The sequence below is a fragment of the Euprymna scolopes genome, chromosome 35, assembly GCF_053919585.1.
Source record: "Euprymna scolopes isolate OS-2025 chromosome 35, ASM5391958v1, whole genome shotgun sequence".
Taxonomy (NCBI): Eukaryota; Metazoa; Mollusca; class Cephalopoda; order Sepiida; family Sepiolidae; genus Euprymna; species Euprymna scolopes.
In genome coordinates, this window is record NC_136516.1 from 21,271,230 (window position 1) to 21,294,307 (window position 23,078).

At 31.3% G+C, this 23,078-nt stretch overlaps 1 long non-coding RNA gene across 1 annotated transcript; it reads right to left on the minus strand.

Moving 5' to 3' along the window:
* Positions 1–4,683: 4,683 nt before the first annotated feature.
* On the minus strand, positions 4,684–18,936 carry LOC145259609 (uncharacterized). Its single transcript, XR_013864171.1, has 4 exons — positions 18,906–18,936; positions 12,776–12,814; positions 10,712–10,750; positions 4,684–4,705 (listed from the first exon to the last, which is right to left on the minus strand). It is a non-coding gene; the product is annotated as an uncharacterized LOC145259609 (long non-coding RNA).
* Positions 18,937–23,078: the final 4,142 nt, after the last annotated feature.

Consider the following 23,078-nt stretch of genomic DNA (forward strand, 5'->3'; position numbering starts at 1 on the left):
AACAGAAGTTCTCATTGCAGTTTTGGTTGTGTCAAAATGAAAGCGAAATTCTTAAATGCTTCTTTCTAATGACAGATGCTAGATAAATACTAGATAAATACTAGATAAATACTAGATAAATACTAGATAAATACTAGATAGATACTAGATAAATACTAGATAAATACTAGATAGATACTAGATAGATACTAGATAAATACTAGATAAATACTAGATAGATACTAGATATATACTAGATAAATACTAGATAAATACTAGATAAATACTAGATAAATACTAGATAGATACTAGATAAATACTAGATAAATACTAGATAAATACTAGATAAATACTAGATAGATACTAGATAAATACTAGATAAATACTAGATAAATACTAGATAGATACTAGATAAATACTAGATAAATACTAGATAAATACTAGATAGATACTAGATAAATACTAGATAAATACTAGATAAATACTATATAAATACTAGATAGATACTAGAGAGATACTAGATAAATACTAGATAAATACTAGATAAATACTAGATAGATACTAGATAAATACTAGATAAATACTAGATAGATACTAGATAAATACTAGATAAATACTAGATAAATACTAGATAGATACTAGATAGATACTAGATAAATACTAGATAGATACTAGATAAATACTAGATAAATACTAGATAGATACTAGATAAATACTAGATAAATACTAGATAAATACTAGATAGATACTAGATAAATACTAGATAAAGACTAGATAAATACTAGATAGATACTAGATAAATACAAGATAAATACTAGATAGATACTAGATAAATACTAGATAAATACTAGATAGATACTAGATAAATACTAGATAAATACTAGATAGATACTAGATAGATACTAGATAAATACTAGATAGATACTAGATAAATACTAGATAAATACTAGATAAATACTAGATAGATGCTAGATAAATACTAGATAAATACTAGATAAATACTAGATAAATACTAGATAGATGCTAGATAAATACTAGATAAATACTAGATAAATACTAGATAAATACTAGATAAATACTAGATAGATGCTAGATAAATACTAGATAAATACTAGATAAATACTAGATAGATACAAGATAAATACTAGATAAATACTAGATGGATACAAGATAAATACTAGATAGATGCTAGATAAATACTAGATAAATACTAGATAAATACTAGATAGATACTAGATAAATACTAGATAAATACTAGATAAATACTAGATAGATACTAGATAAATACTAGATAGATGCTAGATAAATACTAGATAAATACTAGATAAATACTAGATAGATACTAGATAAATACTAGATAAATACTAGATAAATACTAGATAAATACTAGATAGATACTAGATAAATACTAGATAGATGCTAGATAAATACTAGATAAATACTAGATAGATACTAGATAATTACTAGATAAATACTAGATAAATACTAGATAAATACTAGATAAATACTAGATAGATACTAGATAAATACTAGATAGATGCTAGATAAATACTAGATAATCACTAGATAAATACTAGATACATACTAGATAAATACTAGATAAATACTAGATAAATACTAGATAGATACTAGATAGATACTAGATAAATACTAGATAGATGCTAGATAGATACTAGATAAATACTAGATAGATGCTAGATAAATACTAGATAAATACTAGATAAATACTAGATTGATACTAGATAAATACTAGATAAATACTAGATAAATACTAGATAGATACTAGATAAATACTAGATAGATGCTAGATAAATACTAGATAAATACTAGATAAATACTAGATAGATACTAGATAAATACTAGATAAATACTAGATAAATACTAGATAAATACTAGATAGATACTAGATAAATACTAGATAGATGCTAGATAAATACTAGATAAATACTAGATAAATACTAGATAGATACTAGATAAATACTAGATAAATACTAGATAAATACTAGATAGATACTAGATAAATACTAGATAAATACTAGATAAATACTAGATAGATGCTAGATAAATACTAGATAAATACTAGATAAATACTAGATAGATACTAGATAGATACTAGATAAATACTAGATAAATACTAGATAGATACTAGATAAATCCTAGATTGATACTAGATAAATACTAGATAGATACTAGATAAATACTAGATAGATGCTAGATAAATACTAGATAGATACTAGATAAATACTAGATAGATACTAGATAAATACTCGATAGATACTAGATACATACTAGATAAATACTAGATAAATACTAGATAAATACTAGATAAATACTAGATAAATACTAGATAGATACTAGATAAATACTAGGTAAATACTAGATAAATACTAGATAAATACTAGATAAATACTAGATAGATACTAGATAAATACTAGATAGATACTAGATAAATACTAGATAAATACTAGATAAATACTAGATAGATACTAGATAAATACTAGATAAATACTAGATAGATACTAGATAGATACTAGATAAATACTAGATAAATACTAGATAGATACTAGATAAATACTAGATAAATACTAGATAAATACTAGATAGATACTAGATAAATACTAGATAAATACTAGATAGATACTAGATAAATACTAGATAGATACTAGATAAATACTAGATAAATACTAGATAGATACTAGATAAATACTAGATAAATACTAGATAAATACTAGATAGATACTAGATAAATACTAGATAAATACTAGATAAATACTAGATAGATACTAGATAGATACTAGATAAATACTAGATTGATACTAGATAGATACTAGATAAATACTAGATAAATACTAGATAGATACTAGATAAATACTAGATAGATACTAGATAAGTACTAGATAAATACTAGATAGATACTAGATAGATACTAGATAAATACTAGATAAATACTAGATAAATACTAGATAGATACTAGATAAATACTAGATAAATACTAGATAGATACTAGATAAATACTAGATAGATACTAGATAAATACTAGATAAATACTAGATAGATACTAGATAAATACTAGATAAATACTAGATAAATACTAGATAGATACTAGATAAATACGCCGTTTTCGTTGCTATGACTTTAATGCAATTATGAAAATATTTTAATCTATAATAAATAGGGCTTTGACAACAGCAGCTTCTTTTCATTGTTTTGACTCTCGAGTATAATCCGACACACTTAATCGAGAACCACATCATTCTATATAAATGCATATAAGATATCAACAGATACACACTCGAGAGTCAAAACCACGAAAAGAATATGCTGTTGTCATAGCCCTAATAATAATACAGAAAGGGTAATTAAACGCGTTGAAATATCTTTCGACTGAAATATTAAAACCCTAACCCTAACCCTAACCCCTAAAACATCTTCCTATTATCGGCATGTACATGCGGCTGTGTTTTATTGTCAAACTATCACATTAAAATATTTTGGGTTTCGACTTATATCAAGAAAAATTAATAACAGTAAAATTATATATGCATACACTTTTCCTTCTTTTTCCCTGAAGGATCAAAAACATGTTTCCATAAAAATAGTAAAAATATTACTTGAATTGTTTTTTAGTTATTTTTAAAGAATAACATTTATGTAAAAAAATGGTTACAATTATTTTTTTTTAAAATAGGTATTATTTATTTTATTAGTTTTAATAGTTTTTGCATCAAAAACTATTAAAACTAATAAAAATTATTTCTCCTCAAACACACACATTCTCACTTTCATAGATATACTAGCATGCTGCCCGGCCTTGCACGGGCGTAAAATACGCATGAATATTATATCGTAATGAATACAGAATTCCTATTTATTATAAGCAGAAATACCGTAGGTATTAAACGTAACGTTTTATTCCTTAAAAAAAATGAAATAAAAAAACAAAAAACAAAACAAAAAATAAACCCCAGAAAGAAACTGAGACATGTGCATGCGAGTACTACGTTTTTTCCTAAACAGTTCACTTTTTGTAAGTAAAAAATACTCGAGCTGAGATCGAAACCAAAACCTAAAGACAACGATTCAAGTACGATAACCCTTACATCAGCTTGCCATGATTTTCGGGGATTGTTTTCAAACTAACTCATATTTCACAGAAGGAAGTTTCACGACCGTGAACGTTGTTCAAGTTGAAAACAGATAAAAATCCAGTACCAATTTTTCAATTTTGACTTCTTATAAGCTATTTTTCCGGATGAAAAGGGGTTAGAAAGTTTTCCACATGCCTGAATCACCTATATACCAAATTTCAAGCCTGTAGATTATAAATTTATTGAGTATGTAGGTTGAGAAATGTCCTCACACACATTCTCACTTTAATAGGATATAAGAAAACTTGTGCACGTTAGTTTAAAACACAATTATAAGAAAAATAAAAAATAATCACGACACATAGGTTAAGGGTAAAAGGGTGTTAGTCGACAGGCATAGTTGTACAGTTTTTTGACGTAGTAAAGTGCAAATAATTAACTAACAGTTTACGCTTCAATTTTATGATCCACTATTTTTCTGAAAAAATAGGTAAGCATTTTTGGGACCACAGCATTACTTACTGAATTTATGTATCGTATTTTATTCAGAATGGGAATAAGTAGCATTTCAGTTTATATCAATAGAATTGAATTTAAGTTAAATTATATATACACACCTTTTTACTGCTTCCTTGAGCCTGAAATATCAGAAAATATTTGCATTAAAATATGTATTGAGAAAAACTGGAACTCTCATTAAAAGGTTTTGTCTTCAATGACACATGCAGAATAGGTACGCGTTTTCCTGACGATAATTTTAATAAAACCATGAAAATATTTAAATACTTGCAGGGAGACACGACGTTGCTCAGGAATAAAAGATGACCAACAGATGTTTCACCCTTCCATATTTTATTCGGTCCTGGATATGACTTTACACTATATCCGACGGTGAGACCCCAGCTTGCGGGCTTTGGGGAGTGTGGAGCACCCCTTTAATTGCCATTGCTCCCAGATCCACTCTGACCCGGAGTCGTAGTACCTGTTAGGGTCCCAACTATGGGTTAAATAGTAACTGACTTGAAAAGATATATATATATATATATATATATATATATATATATATATATATATATATATATATATATGTATATATATATATATATATATATATATATATGTATATATATATATATATATATATATATAAGTGAACGTGTCTGTGTGTCTGTGTACATTTCCCTACGCAATAACTCTGTCAATTTTTAGTCTACAGACTCGAAATTTGATATACAGGGTACTGAGATTTGGGAAAATCGATATGATCGGCTTTTGGCCAGAAATTTGGCGATTAAGGGGTCAAAGTTCAACGATTTGATCTTTGAGAACTCTACCAAACTCCTCCGACAATTTTGGGTCTACGCACTTGAAACTTTGATATAGGTTCCTGGGACATGGATCTAACTTAATAACTTGGTTTGAGCCCAAAGCAATAAATTTTAAGGGGTCATAATAGGGGTCAAAGTTAAAAAAAATTGACCTCTGCGGTCTCTTCCAAATTACTCAGAAAATTTCTGGTCTAAATATTTGAAATTTTAGATAAATGTTATTCAGAGATAAGGCAAGCTTTTTCATCAGTTTGGGCCGAAGATTTTAGTTACCAATATATAAATGTATATATGTATGTCTGTTTAAACTTTCAATAGAGGCGACGGATTTTACCAAGATCAGTATCGTTTTAAAGTTCGACCGTTCATACGAAAAATATCGAAAAATTGGCTAAAAACATTAATATCTTCCCCTTCAACTAGGCACTTTTCTCCAGGGTGGGGGTCACTTTTTTCGCCGATATTTTTGAAAGTTATTCTCTCCTTTAGATTGTCTAGCCTTACTTTAAAAAAAATGTCACTTCCGGTTTGGCGGTGGTCGTGACAGCATAAACGTTAGGTTTTACCCCGTTCTTTTCCTCCTTTGCGGTACGGGTTCGAGCCTGCCTTCCTACTACCACTTTTTTTTTTTTTGCTCAACATACACATCCAAAACACCCGGACAACGCCGGGCTGTAATGCTAGTATATATATATATATATATATATATATATATATATATATATATATATATATATTTTTTTTTTTTTTAAATTTCTTCAAAATAACTGGATTCGCCATTAAATAACCTGAAAAGGGTTGATATGCCGTAAAACAAAAACAACAAACCAACCAACCAACCAACCAACCCATATTTTATTATCATCGAAATCAGTAAAATTGCCAGTTTTTCAATCCTCCCCGCAGTAACTTAGTTCACAATACATTGTAGTTTATATTGCACTTTAGAGAACCTACTGTTGATTTTATAAATATATTTTTTTTTTATATATAATGGCTTGAATTAAAATTTTAGGAGACCTAGGTTTGTCCAGTTACTAGGATCCTCCTTTCGGCGTTGCAGACAAAGATGTTGCGATGCTTCATCATCCGCCTATCGAAACACCAACCCGGATTTTTTTTTTGTCGGAATTTACTCCCTTAGGTTTTGTCTTTCCCAAGGCATCCAGAAGGCAGTGGAGCTATTTGCTCATAGCTGGTGAAAATTTAAAAAATATTTCCAATCTTGACGGAAATAACAGAAGTTCTCATTGCAGTTTTGGTTGTGTCAAAATGAAAGCGAAATTCTTAAATGCTTCTTTCTAATGACAGATGCTAGATAAATACTAGATAAATACTAGATAGATACTAGATAAATACTAGATAAATACTAGATAAATACTAGATAAATACTAGATAGATACTAGATAAATACTAGATAAATACTAGATAAATACTAGATAGATACTAGATAGATACTAGATAAATACTAGATAGATGCTAGATAAATACTAGATAAATACTAGATAAATACTAGATAAATACTAGATAGATACTAGATAAATACTAGATAGATGCTAGATAAATACTAGATAAATACTAGATAAATACTAGATAGATACTAGATAAATACTAGATAAATACTAGATAAATACTAGATAAATACTAGATAGATACTAGATAAATACTAGATAGATGCTAGATAAATACTAGATAAATACTAGATAAATACTAGATAGATACTAGGTAAATACTAGATAAATACTAGATAAATACTAGATAAATACTAGATAAATACTAGATAGATACTAGATAGATACTAGATAAATACTAGATAAGTACTAGATAAATACTAGATAGATACTAGATAAATACTAGATAAATACTAGATAAATACTAGATAAATACTAGATAGATACTAGATAAATACTAGATAGATGCTAGATAAATACTAGATAAATACTAGATAAATACTAGATAAATACTAGATAGATACTAGATAAATACTAGATAAATACTAGATAGATACTAGATAAATACTAGATAGATGCTAGATAAATATTAGATAAATACTAGATAAATACTAGATAAATACTAGATAGATACTAGATAAATACTAGATAAATACTAGATAAATACTAGATAGATGCTAGATAAATACTAGATAAATACTAGATAAATACTAGATAGATACTAGATAAATACTAGATAAATACTAGATAAATACTAGATAGATACTAGATAGATACTAGATAAATACTAGATAGATACTAGATAAATACTAGATAGATGCTAGATAAATACTAGATAAATACTAGATAAATACTAGATAGATACTAGATAAATACTAGATAAATACTAGATAAATACTAGATAAATACTAGATAGATACTAGATAAATACTAGATAGATGCTAGATAAATACTAGATAAATACTAGATAAATACTAGATAGATACTAGATAAATACTAGATAGATGCTAGATAAATACTAGATAAATACTAGATAAATACTAGATAGATACTAGGTAAATACTAGATAAATACTAGATAAATACTAGATAGATGCTAGATAAATACTAGATAAATACTAGATAAATACTAGATAGATACTAGATAAATACTAGATAAATACTAGATAAATACTAGATAGATACTAGATAAATACTAGATAGATGCTAGATAAATACTAGATAAACACTAGATAAATACTAGATAGATACTAGATAAATACTAGATAAATACTAGATAGATACTAGATAAATACTAGATAGATACTAGATAGATGCTAGATAGATACTAGATAAATACTAGATAGATGCTAGATAAATACTAGATAAATACTAGATAAATACTAGATAAATACTAGATAGATACTAGATAAATACTAGATAAATACTAGATAAATACTAGATAAATACTAGATAGATACTAGATAAATACTAGATAGATGCTAGATAAATACTAGATAAATAATAGATAAATACTAGATAGATACTAGATAAATACTAGATAAATACTAGATAAATACTAGATAGATACTAGATAAATACTAGATAGATGCTAGATAAATACTAGATAAATACTAGATAAATACTAAATAGATACTAGATAAATACTAGATAAATACTAGATAAATACTAGATATATACTAGATAAATACTAGATAAATACTAGATAAATACTAGATAGATACTAGATAAATACTAGATAGATGCTAGATAAATACTAGATAAATACTAGATAAATACTAGATAGATACTAGATAAATACTAGATAGATACTAGATAAATACTAGATAAATACTAGATAAATACTAGATAGATGCTAGATAAATACTAGATAAATACTAGATAGATACTAGATAAATACTAGATAGATACTAGATAAATACTAGATAAATACTAGATAAATACTAGATAAATACTAGATAGATGCTAGATAAATACTAGATAAATACTAGATAAATACTAGATAGATACTAGATAAATACTAGATAAATACTAGATAGATACTAGATAAATACTAGATAGATACTAGATAAATACTAGATAGATACTAGATAAATACGCCGTTTTCGTTTCTATAACTTTAATGCAATTATGAAAATATTTTAATCTGTAATAAATAGGGCTTTGACAACAGCAGCTTGTTTTCATTGTTTTGACTCTCGAGTATATATCCGACACAGTTAATCGAGAACCACATCACTCTATATAAAAGCATATAAGATATCAACAGATACACACTCGAGAGTCAAAACCACGAAAAGAATATGCTGTTGTCATAGCCCTAATAATAATACAGAAAGGGTAAGTAAACGTGTTGAAATATCTTTCGACTGAAATATTAAAACCCTAACCCTAACCCTACCCCCTAAAACATCTTCCTATTATCGGCATGTACATGCGGCTGTGTTTTATTGTCAAACTATCACATTAAAATATTTTGGGTTTCGACTTATATCAAGAAAAATTAATAACAGTAAATTTATATATGCATACACTTTTCCTTCTTTTTCCCTGAAGGATCAAAAACATGTTTCCATTAAAATAGTTAAAATATTAAATAAATTCTCATAAATTGTCAATAATCACACAAAAAAAACAACAATAAAATAAATACGTATTAGATACGTTCCAAGCCAAAACATTATTACAAAATATATATTACAGCATTATTACAAAATATATATTACAGCATTATTACAAAATATATATTACAGCATTATTACAAAATAAACAGAAACAGAACACAAACCCCTAACGTGAATTCCGCGTGACCAACGCACTGTTCCGACATTTCAAAAAGACTACCGTAAAAACAACAAACGGACTTCTACTGATTCTATGCTCCAACAACATGGCAAAAAAAAAAGAAAGAAATACATACTGAAGATGAAGTGTATCTTCGAAATCTATACATATAAAAATGTAACTCTTGGTTCGTTCGCAATTAATAGTCTGAAAAACCACTGAACGGATGGCTTCCACGTTTTGGTATAATATGTTTACTATATCCATGTGGGTTTTTATATATTTCTTTTTAATTATAACATTATACTTAATTTTTCTATGAAAAATTGGTGGTTTTCTTTGTACCGATAAGCCATTTTTTTTTATTTAGGGACAATTATTTATTACCGCTTCCTGTCTCGTGACCAGTGTTTCCAATTTAGCGGGTTTCCTGCTAGATCTGGAGATTTCGTTTGCAATCTAGCGGGGAATTCTAGAAAATCTGGAGATATTTCGCACCCACACACCCGCAATTTTAGATTAAAAAATAAAGAAAAGCGCTTGAAAATACTTTAAAACATAAAATAAACTCATTCATGTAAGTAAAAAAAAAGTAGCATTTATTGCCTTTGGTAGCAATTATTCATTGATTATTTGTTTTGTTTTCACCTTTTTTTCGGCTAACCATTCTTAAATCTCGCTATGAAATCGATTTTTCCAAGTACATTTTAGTGGGGGGGGGAGGCATTCCAACCTCTGAATTCAGTCGAAAATTGTAAAAAGCAAGAAACAACAGCAAAAAAAAAAAAAAAAAACTTATACCAATACAGTAGAATTTAATTATCTTCCAACCTAAATACTTTTAACATCCGGTTATATTTTCGGATAGTTTTTATTCCAGATGCTTTCCTGTCGAAAGATTGCGCGTGTTTTTAGATTCTACTCCTCACCCCGCACAGAGCCATACAATCCCTGCCCCCAACGCTCAAACTCTCTCTGTCTAGTTCGATTTCTTATTCTGCTTCTCTGTCGTTTGTGTTTCTTTCAACAGGAAAGCATTTGGAATAAAATTTTTTGTATGAAAATAAAATATTTCGACTTACCTTTCCTCGGTTTCTGGACGGAATATTATTTCTACCAAACTGCAATAATACATTCAAATTAAGAATTATTAAATTTAAAGTTTTGGCGGAACTTTTTAATATTGATTTCAAATGATGTATTTTCAAATAAGTTTTCGTTATAATACCTTTACTTTATATATGATTTTAAATAGCGTTTTATCGCTCTATCTTATCGTTTTAATTACAATAAAAACAATTATGTCTTCTTTTCAGAACGTTGAACCCATCCATCCATAGCCCTGGAGGGGCATAGGCCATCTACAACTTTTGTAGATGTTTTTGTAGCAAGGAGTTCTTTTTACAGGGTGAGGGTGCTGGCCCCACGCCCAACCTTCCCAGAAGGTACATACAGCGCTTAGCCTTCCCAAATGGTCACCCATCTGGTACTGGTAAGACTAAACGTTGCTTAACTTCGGTGATCTGGCGAGAACCGGCGTGTCAACGTGATTGTGCCGTACTAGAACGTTGAATACAAGATGGAAAAAAAAAGTAAATTCACATAATTTTCTTATTTCAATTCAAGCTAGGCTGAAAGTTACTGAAACAGCTCGCGATATTAACGAAGCGTTTAGCCCAGAAACCACTAATGAATGCAAGGCACAATGGTGGTTTAAGAAATTTCGTGGTGGCGACGAAAATCTTGTAGATGATGAGCGTAGTGATCAGCTATCGGATGCTGACAACGATCCATTAAGAATCTTAGTTGAAGTCAATCCATGTACAACTGTTGGAGACCTTACTTCTGAATTAGGCGTAACGTAACGTATACGACAATTTTCAACCACTTGAGAGAGATTGGAAAGACAAAATAAATCGATGAACGGGTGCCTCACGAATTAAACGCAACCATTGATTACTGTACACGCAATAACCCTTATCCCTGAGTAGCCTTCGGGCCTTGATAAGTGGTGACCCCCATGTAACCCCCCCAAAAGAAACGCCTTTATGAAGTGCCATTTTCCTTCTTTTACGCAACAAGACCGCCCCGTTTCTCGACCGAGTTGTGACTTGCAATGAAAATTGGATTCTTTACGACGACCAGCTACGTTCAGCTCTGTGGTTAGACGCTGACAAAGCCCCACGACACTTCTTGAAGTTAGATTGAAGTCAGAATGAAGTCAGATTGAAGTCAGAGTTGCACCAAAAGAATGGCATGCTGACTGTTTAGTAGTCTGCGACTAGTCTCCTCTATTGCAGTTTTTTTTTAATGCAGGCGAGACGATTACGGTGAAGTACTGTCAACAAATGGATGAAATGTATCAGAAACTTCAACAACAACACCTGGCATTAATCAGCTGAAAAGGACCAATTCTCCTCCACGACAATGCCCTACCGCACGTTGCTAAATCGACTCTGAGCTATGAAACTGTACCTCATCCGCCATACTCTCCAGATCTCTCACCTACCAACTACCACTTTTTCAAGCATCTCGACAATATTCTGCGTGAGAAATCATTTAAAGATCTAAACGATATTAAAAACGCCTTCAGAGGCTTCATCGCCACCAGAACGCAAGATTTTATGTTACTGGCATAAATATATATTTCTTGCATTGGCAAAAGTTTGTTGATTTTGATGGTGCTTATTTCGATCAATAATTTTTGTATGAGCCGAGATATGTTGATCTGAATTTAAAAGTTAAAAACCGCAAGAACTTTCTCTTCAACCTGATGTATTTTTAACAAATTACGAGTGCTGGAACGAGTAACCGAAATAGGAATCGGAAAAATCGGAACTGTTTTGGGTATCGGAATCGGTATCGAAATCGAAAAAATTTGTACTGATTTTTTATGCAAAAACGAATTCCTTTAATTATCTTTTTTATTTGATTTTGTTTAAACCAAAATCTTCCACTGCTCGTAGTAATAATATAATAATAAATATTGTTTTCAAATATTATTTTGAACGTTAAATTTATTTATTACGATAAAATATAAAGAGAAACATTGTAAAGATACGGGAAACAAAAGTTACCCCGTTTGGTCAGTATTTTTCCCTGAGCTGAAAATCCAAGAACTTCGAAAATAAAATATTTCGACTTACCCTTTCTCGTATTGCAGGCGGCATATATCTTTTATTAGGCTGCAAGAATAAATAAAATACCAAATTAAAACAAAGAAAATAAAAATGTTCCTGTTTTTTTTGTCATTATCTTTTGGAAGGTTTTAATTTTAAACTATTTGATTTTTAGACATTATTTGATTTTTTATTTTCGCAATTTCTTCACGAGTTTATTCGCGTGAATACATTTTATGTATGCAATCCACTGCTTCCAATTTATTCCGGTGAATGCATAAAAAATGTATCTTATTAAATTTATGCCCGTATTTATGTGAAAAGCGAAGTAGCACATGCGAAATAAAGAGGAGTTGTGTGCTTACAATTCTGTACTATGTGAAACACGTCAACCTGATTTAAGAATTCCATTAATTTATTTAAAAGGTAAAGAGACTTGTCTATGATACCAATATGCGAATGTATACCAATGTCAGGTAGGTTACCATAAAGTTGCTGCTTAGTGGGATGATCTTGCCAAGATATATTTAACACTGTTCGTAGCATACGAGTGTACATGCCGTCTTTCTTTCTTTCTTTCTTTCTTTCTTTCTAATCTTTTGGTGAGTGTTTAGGTTATAGCACTGTAAAGAAAGACAGACTCCACCATTGCTCTGAATAACTGTCTTTTCAGTTTGTCAGTAAGCCTTGAAGTCCATACTGACTGCAGCTTATCCGATGCAGACCATGCTTTTGAGATGCGAATTTCGATATCTCTCTCCGTGGCAACCTACCTGCCATATCTACTACCATCAGAGAGCGACGACTACATTTTGCCGGTCACTGTCAGAGGAGCAATTAAGAGCTGACGAGAAATGTATAGCTGTGGACTCCGCAACACAGGCGTACGAGCATAGAACAATCTAAATCCATGTAAATCTAGCAAATTGCTCATGACGCCAACTGTGATCCTTAAGATCTGTGGCAGTTGATGGAAGACAGGGAAATCTGGAGAGAGAGAGAGAGAGAGAGAGAGAGAGAGAGAGAGAGTCACAACTCCGACCAGACAGATATAGACTAGCGGGGGGGGGGCACCTAACTTTGCTTGATCGTAAAATACGCTTAAATATGATATTTTAATTTGTTCAAATTTCGTATATATTATTATAGAGTCGTGATTTCAAAAGTAAAAAAAATATATAGGTATCATAAGATAGAATCGAAACCAAAAGCAAAACTGTAGCATCCAAAGCTTGTGGCGTTACCACTGCACAAACAAACATTAAAAATTAAAAATTAAATATAAACCAAGACAAATGTACAAAATCTGATCAATTTCAAATCTGATCCTTTTTGACCCCTTAAAAACTATTTTTACTGGTTAAAGGCCCATAAAATAACGATCCATAAAAAAATTCAATCATTTAAGGCCCGTAGCGACGCTCTACGACTTTTACTCTCGGAAGAGCTAGTTTGAAAATATGGAGACAGAGAGATCGACAGACAGACAGAAAGGTATATAGCTTTTTATATATTAGATACCAAGTGAAGTAGATGGTTTTGTTGCTCGCATTGATTTCCTCGATACCTTTCTAATTGTAAATATTTCTCGAAAGACAGTGAACACTTACAGAAAGACCCATATTAAGTTGCTAACACCCTCAGTAAAAGTGTTTATCTAGAATAAACTAGATTTGAACTTGTGACCCGTTCTTCGCAGGTGTCTTAGTGTGGCAGGACCTATAAATCAATTTGGTTGATCTTAATTTCGCAATCGGGTTGATGTGTCGCCGCTTCGTCGATCTGTCGCGCTAGAAGAAAAGCAATTTCATGCACGCAAAAGAAAAACAACTCGGTGTTCTATTCTACTGATTAAATTCAAGATAAGATATACAAATATATAGTTATATACAATTGCCCATAGTTCACTGTTGATTTTGACAGACTCCACTGAGTCGAAAGGTAGATTTCTCTTGGTATTGCGGTAGGGATGATGCGGGAAGAAAGGGTGTGGCGACTTTTTACAATACAGTCTCAGACTCTCAACAACTTGGACTCCAAATTCAGCTTCAACTCCCGGGTTCGACTCTGCGCCCCGTTCATATACTCAAGGGAGGGGTGAGGCCTGGGTTTTTCCCTGGACCAATCGTATCCAGTTACGTCACCTCAGGGGTGGTTCTCTCCCCCTGAAATGCACCTGTGGAGCTGCAAGCGTTCCCATGCCCCGAAAGGTCATTCCCGTGACCCAGAGGGTCGCGGGCATTGTACTCAAACTATGAACATCCTTAGTTTTGAACTCTGAGTCATTTCATTTCTGGAGTACAATTTACAAAAAAATATGATATTGTCGCCGATTTTAATAACAATAAAAAATCACAATTTCAATCATTCTCTCAGCAAGGTCTTTTGCCATTACCCGGGCACACCAATTATAATTAAAGAATAAAAAGAAATCACATTTGCCCGGCTTCTCCAGTGTTTCGGGAGTCTCAGCCTCTCCCCAGTGGAGAGCCCAATCGCCCTTGGCACAGTCACGTCACAAACTTAGCACACTCAAGTTGTCAGTTCGCGTCGCGAAAGATAACGATGAAAGGTATTCTAACGCCATCAATGCATCTAAAATATATTCTACATTTTGAAAATCGACATATCTTATCATCGGAATCCTTTAACTCTTTGTAATAGAACACAGCGCGGACGTGCGTATGGAAATCCGGAGCCGGGTGCAAAGAAAAAGACTATATAAAGAGCGTTTGCACAGACCGACGATAATGTTCAGAACGTTCGAGAGCACATTTGAAAGCACGTTCGAGAGCACGTTCGAAACGACAATCGAGAGGACAGATGTCAGAGCGAAGGAGCACAATCACGGTTTATTCGGGAAAATACCCGGAAATAAATGTCGTTGTTACACGAAAAAGTGAGTTCGAGTTATTCTTTGTCTTAGTCTCTTTGCGACATAGACTGCATACAACGTGTTGGGTCCCGTGTGTAAACGATTGTACAAAGTAACAGTAATGTTTCTGACAAAGGTGCAAAAACTGCCGTTTTCTGAGTTGGAATATTTTAGTCTCACATTTATCGTTGGTTGATCTTGAAGTAGTATTTTATTATCCTCCTTAGCTTTGTGCCTTGTATGGAGTGACTTCTAAAAAAAAAAAAAAAGTCCAGCGACCGCCAATACGAGAAACTTTGCACAAACTATAAGATGAAGAATAACCACGAAACATGCGTTTGGTGGAACGGTAAAATTGTCACCTTGGAAAAGATATGGTTCCATTTCCGTTTGAAGAAAACCGGTTTTCTTTTTTTGTTGCAGACCAACTACTAGTTGGCCAATTGTGTACAAATCCACAGAGCGATAAAAGCCTTCTATCATGTATGAATGTGACAAAATGTTCAAAGAGCGAGATCGAAGATGCGCCGCTGTACACTCACGCTTTCTATCGATCCAAGTTATGACAATCGATCCATTGCCAGCACCCTCAAATGAAAATCCAGAAAACAGGGACGGACGTGCCCAGTGCAATGACAACAAAGTTTCCGGCCACGTTTATGGTCCTTGGTATGGTTTCAAGTGGGGGGGCACCTCACATTTTCGAAGTCGGTTTGAAAGTCAACTTTATCTGTATAATATACATACATATATATATATACATATATATATATATATATATATGTGTGTGTGTGTGTGTGTATTTATATATATAGTCGTTTGTTACAACTTTTTCATCTTAAATACCACACAATTACGCACAATGTAAAAAATATACATAAATAGAACTCATGCAGTTGTCCACTAACAAAACATAAACATGAATACGTAATTAATGAAGGTTCGTTTTTTAAATGAATATGCAAAGTATATTTAAATGAATATGCAAAGTATATTTAAAAGTTCGGTTTAATGATTTTTAAATAGAAAAAAATAAGCATTAATATCGTATATTAATCATATATTGTACACTTCAGGCGGAATTGGATCTTTTGGTGATGGGGACTTGCCAAAAGCAATTTGTTTGATGGATTCCCATACCTCCTGATAAGCAGATTCCAATGACAATTCTGGAATATCTGGATTCTGAGGAATAGAGGACACGACATCGCTGTCAATGACAGATGAGGTGTTTAAGACAGTTTCAAAGTGCTCCTTCCAACGATTGAGAATATCTGATTTATCAGTCAGCAATGCCTCTTCATCGGCTGTGCTTAATGGGGAAGCACCACTTTTCTGAGGACCAAATACCTCTTTCAGACCATCATAGAAGGCTTTCGTGTTCTTGCTGTCAGCAGCTCCCTGCAGTGCAATTGCCTTATTGTACCACCATTGTTCTTTCATAGCTCGGAGAGCTCGTTGTACCTCACCTTTACACTTTTTGTAGGCCGTGTGCTTCACTGTTGAGTTTTTGTCCTCAATCCAACATTTGTGAGATGAGTGCATTTGGTTAATCAGTGCTTTAACTTCATCGTCACTTTCGTCAAACCAATCCTGGTGTTTTCTTTTCGGTATTCCAAGGACTTCTACTGCTACAGCTTGAGTTGCTTCTCGCAATGCTTTCCAAGAAGATTCAACATCATCAGTTACATCAACACCCTCAAGGTTTTCATCAAGCTTATTGGAGAGTTCAGTTCTCTTTTCCCTGGATTTAAGAGGCCGCACATCAATGCGTTTGGGGACTGTTGATCTTGTAACTCTGTGCCTTCGCACATGCAACGACAGAAAGAAAACAGAGTAAGAGCAAAACGACTAGCAGCCGCACCAATATCTGCAGCATTAAATCCAAATTCATGTTCTATTGTGCCCTTGCTTGCAAGTCCCTTGCTGGACTAAAAAGTCATCAGAGGCAAAAGCGTAAATGAGTTTTAGAAATATGGGTTGTCCGAACCTCATACGTCGAAATCGACGGGAGAGTCCATCATATATATATATATATATATATATATATATATATATATATATATATATATATATATATATATATATATATATATTTCCATGTGCTAGAACGTTTCAATCTTAAATTTTAAGCAATTATGCAGAATGCAGAAACTATGCATAAATAGAATTTAGCGAAATAGTGAAATGAAATGAACGACTTAATAAGAAAACATAAAAGATGAATAAGTAATTAATTAACTCTCGTTTTTCGAAAGTATATGCAAATTAATAAACCTTCACGTAGTCGCTCGCATATCCATGACTGAGTATATTACAAAGTAGTTTTTAATAATTCTTGATATTAAAAGTCTACTTTCTCTATTTAATGTCAAAACGACAAAAAAGCCCAAACCTTTTAGGTATATAAATTAGATTAAACTGAAACATAGCCAAGTTCAAAAAGATACACCCGAAGAAAGTCGAAGATTACATCGACCGAAACGTTGTTAAAAGACACTTAAGATGAGAACAGTGTTCGAAGAATAGCACATCTTTTAAACTCCTCGGCCTAAAGTTCACAGGAAACCTGAGTTGGAACAATTACATTGAGAGCATTTCCAGGACCGCTGCGAAAAAGGTAGGTTCTCTCTACCGTGCTAGAAAGCTACTGACCCCAGAAAGTATCCTGTACCTCTATAAGGCCACCATTCGCCAATGTATGGAATATTGTTGTCATATTTGGGCATGTGCATCTGCTACTAGTCTCTCATTCCTAGACAAAGTTCAAAAGAGAGTCGCCAACCTATTAGGTCCTGAACTGTCATCCAATCTTCAGCCTCTGTCCCATCGACGTAATGTAGCATCCCTCTGCCTGTTCTACAAGTACTTTAACGGTGTATGTTCCGACGAGCTGCAAGCACTTGTACCCCTCTCCACGTAAATACCCCCGACAAACCCGACAAGCAGTACAATCCCACCCCTTCACAGTAGAGATCCCTAAATGTAAGAAAGCCTTCTACTCCAGTAGTTTCTTCCCCAGAACGGCTAGACTTTGGAACTCCCTGCCAGGTTCCTGCTTCCCCATCTGTACTAACACGCAGAAGTTCAAGTGTAACGTGAATCGACATCTTGCTACCCAACTCCCCACCTAGTCCACCTGTAGCCTGTGTCCCTAATAGTAGCCCTCTACATCAAAGTGGCAATGTGCCTTGTTTGGGGTGAAAATGAAAAAAAAAAATAAAATAAAAAAATAATATGAAAGCAAAGAGATTCAATATAATTAAAATAATTTATACATACCGAGTCCTGCGGGGAAAATAATTCCTTGTCCTATAATATAAAAATGCATTTGTTTTTATATAATTTTATTTTATTAATAAAATAAAATTATTTATTTATTTTATAAATTAAAATATTTTTATTGCAATAAAACAAATATATCTTTATTTTAATAATAATTAGTTTAATTAATACTATACAAAAACTTATTAATAAAATAAAAATATGTTTGTTTTCTTGCAATAAAAATATTTTAATTCATAAAATAAATAAATAATTTTATTTTATTAATAAAAATATTTTTTATTAATAAAATAAAATTATATTTTATCAATAAAAATACTTTTAATAAAATAAAAATATATTTTTAGTAAAATACAAATTTTTATATCAATTAAATAAAAATAGATTTTTTATTAATAAAATAAAAACAGATTTTTATTAATAAAATAAAAACAGATTTTTATTAATAAAATAAAAATATATATAAAATAAAATATTCTAGTAATAATATTAAAAATATATTTTTAGTACAATACAATTTTTTTTATCAATTAAATAAAAATAGATTTTTTATTAATAAAATAAAATAGATATTTATTAATAAAATAAAAATATTTTAGTAATAATATTAAAAATATATTTTATTAATGAAATAAATAATATTTTAGTAATATAACAAATAACATATTCGTATTAATAAAATTAAAGTATATGTCTACTTATAAAATAAAAATATATTTGTATAAAAAATATTTCTATTAATAATATAAAAAAAACTATATAAATATTAATATAAAAAATAAAATAGCGTATTCTTAAACTGCCAATAAATCTTGTCAATAATTCTCCATTTGTCTAGAATGAAGATTAGGATATTTTATCCAGTAAGAAATGTATTTGTCTTTAAAAACTATTATTTCATATATTGTTTTTCACAAAATACTGATTATCTGCTTTTAAGTATTTAAACTATTAAAAAAAAATGTAAGCTCGAACTACTTGCCGTTGGGTGTTGTACTATAAGCGTAAATAATATTTCCAATTGGATACTCATCGAAAAGGCTGCGTTCGACAGAAAGATTCCCGAGTTTGACAGAAAGATTCCCGAGTAGATGAGAGTAGGTTCTGCCATGATTTCTCTATTTCTTATGACCGAACACATATTGTCTATGGACCCTTCCTTGTGCGCAACGCTAACAGAGGGTAAGCAAGTCTCTTAGACCTTTTTTTTCTTTTTTTACACAGTGATCACCACTTATCAAAGCCCGGAAGCCATTCAGGGATAAGGGTTATTGTAAGTACATTACGTTAGTGTGGAGATTTGATGAAGTGTTTACTTAAGGGGGCGGTTCATTAGGAATTTGTTAATATTGGACTTGAAGACATCCAAGTTGTAGTCCGGTGGGAAGCAGGTAGACGGAACAGAGTTCCACAGGTGTGCAGTTCTTTCAACTTGGTGATAACTGTGCTCATTCTCTATTCTGTCTCCATTGGAATCTTCCGATCACTTGACTGTCTCAGTTTAGATAAAAAAACCCAACAAAATGTAGTAAGTCCTCGGACGTATCTCTGTACGTTGATACTCTACGGTTAACTGGCGTAGTTTCCATGGATTTATATCAAGAATGCATCTTTGTTCCATGTTTAAAAAGAACGTGTCCTCCACAGTATCAGATCTGACTGAATTGTTAACTCTCGGTATAGATCGCTTCACACTCTCCAAGAAATGCCCACAAAAATCTAACGGCCAACCATGGTTTACTCCAATATGTTCCGCTGTATTTACTTTCAACAAAATAGATGTTCTGAAACTAAAGCCGGCTTTAAAAGTGCCAGCCACTACCGTAAAAGAGTAATAAAGAACCCAGAAGTGTTGCATGTTCAATTAGTTAAGTTTAAAGTAGCTGAAAAACGGCTTGGTTCCCAAAATCGTCGGAAAAATGGTTGGACCATTCTATCGCCCTAATAAATATCTAACTGTCAATACAATAATCTACCTGTATAAGAGCCATGTACGTCCTAGGATGGAGTACTGTGGCCACATCCAGGCAGGAGTAGCTCGTCGTATCTTACCTTGGCGTTAAAACCTAGTTAGTAATACCATTTTCTATTCCCTATCGTTATTTTCATGGCAAATACTCGTCTGAGCTTCAATCTATGCCTCCCGTTACCAAACGTTCATAAAAGCACTTGTTTAACTACAACTAATATCAACAATTTTTACCACTCTCTATCTATGCCTAAATCTAAACACAGATTCCATGAACAATGATTCTTTCTTAGAACTGTCCACCTGTGGAACTCTGTCCGGTGGCCTACTTTCCAGCTGACTACAATACAATCGTCTTCAAATCTAACGTAAACAACTTCTTGTTGAGCATTCTCCTTAAATAATCAAATCGTAACGGATTTCCACCACTAACTATTATTACGCTGTTGGCCTGATTGCCACCGTATATTCCTTAATCCTTATCCTTGAGTGGCATTTAGGCCTTGATAAGTGGTGATTCTCTCTTGATGACTCTCTTGTAAATATTGTATAAATATTTTTTTAATTAATTCATATATTATGTGCAAGTGTGATATAAGATTTGTTCGGCTTCACTTTTTATCTTTTTGTCCATTTTGCTTCTTCGGTAAATTAATTTTCATAATATTGTCTCGTCATTAAAGTTCTGAGTTTTTTTTAGATGAGGGCTGATTGTTTATATGACTTGTTTTGATTGGACTATTGTTCTCATCTTGAGTGTTATTTGTGCAACGTTATGATTGGATTGACCTTCGACTGTCCTCAGGCATGTTGGTTGTTATCTGGAAAAGAAACATGAAAAGTTACTGGCTCCGTAATGTTTTCATATTCTTTGAGTTAATCTGTATTTTATGATTATTGTTTCGCATTTGTAAGAAATTGGTTGACAAAAGGAAGGCAAGTCTAATAAAGATCGACAGGAGAATTATCTCCCTTCCATCGCCTAGAATTTAAGGGTGTACAATTAAATGGATGGAAGATAAATAATCTTCGATTTTTATTAGAATTGTCGACAATTTTTGCACAAACACGAAACAATAATCATAAAATAGAGACTAACTCAAAGAATACGAAAATATATACGGAGCCAGTAACCTTTCTCTTTTGTTTTTCCAAACCACAACCAACATGCCTGAGGAAGGTCGAAGGCAATCCGACCGAAACGTTGCACAAATAGAACTCAAGATGAGAACAATAGTCCGATTAATACAAGTAATAAAAATTGTCTCGTCATGTTTTATATAACAATGTTTTTTCCTTAACATTTCACGAAATCACTTTTTAAATTAAGTATACGGTTCTAATTTTTTTCTGATAGTAGAATCCATCTATGCTTGTTGCATTTATCATTAGACAGTGTCCATAAAGTTTATATTCATAGCTTTACTTGCATTTGTGATAGAATCATTTTATACTGACGAAAAAACTTACAAAATAACATATTTTGACTTGTTATTTGTCGTCTCCCAAACGAATTATATCATTATATTATATATATATATATATATATATATATATATATATATATATATATATATATATATATATATATATATATATATATTTTTTTTTTTTACTAACCTGCAAGAATATACTAATTTCAAATAAAAAAGAAAAAAATTGAAACGCAAGTTTTACTGTATTTTTATCGTTTTTTGTACGGAATATTTTTTCTAATAATTATTTGATTTATTTTCGCAATTTCTCCACGCGTTTATTCGTATGAATACATGCTAATCATGCAATCCACTGTTTCGAATCTTTTCCGGTGAATGCATAAAAATGTATCTTATAAAATTGGTGCCTGGATTTACGTGAAATACAAAATAGAGCATATGAAACAGCTAATAGTCATTAAATTTCTTTCTTTCTAAGAAAAAGAAAATGAAGTACTAATTTGAATGGACTTGTATTGTTAGCCAAAACTAAAATCGACTAATACATCTAATGGTTGAAGTCGGCTTACCGTATACATTTATGTATGTACTAGTTTTCACGTCTTAAAATATGCTTAAAAATATTTTAATTTATGCATATTTCATATTTATTATTATAAGGCCAATTATTTATTGATTATTATATTGTACCTAATATTTAATATGGGACACGCTACGTAAAATACGCTTAGATATGATATTTTTTATTCATGCAGATTTCATATT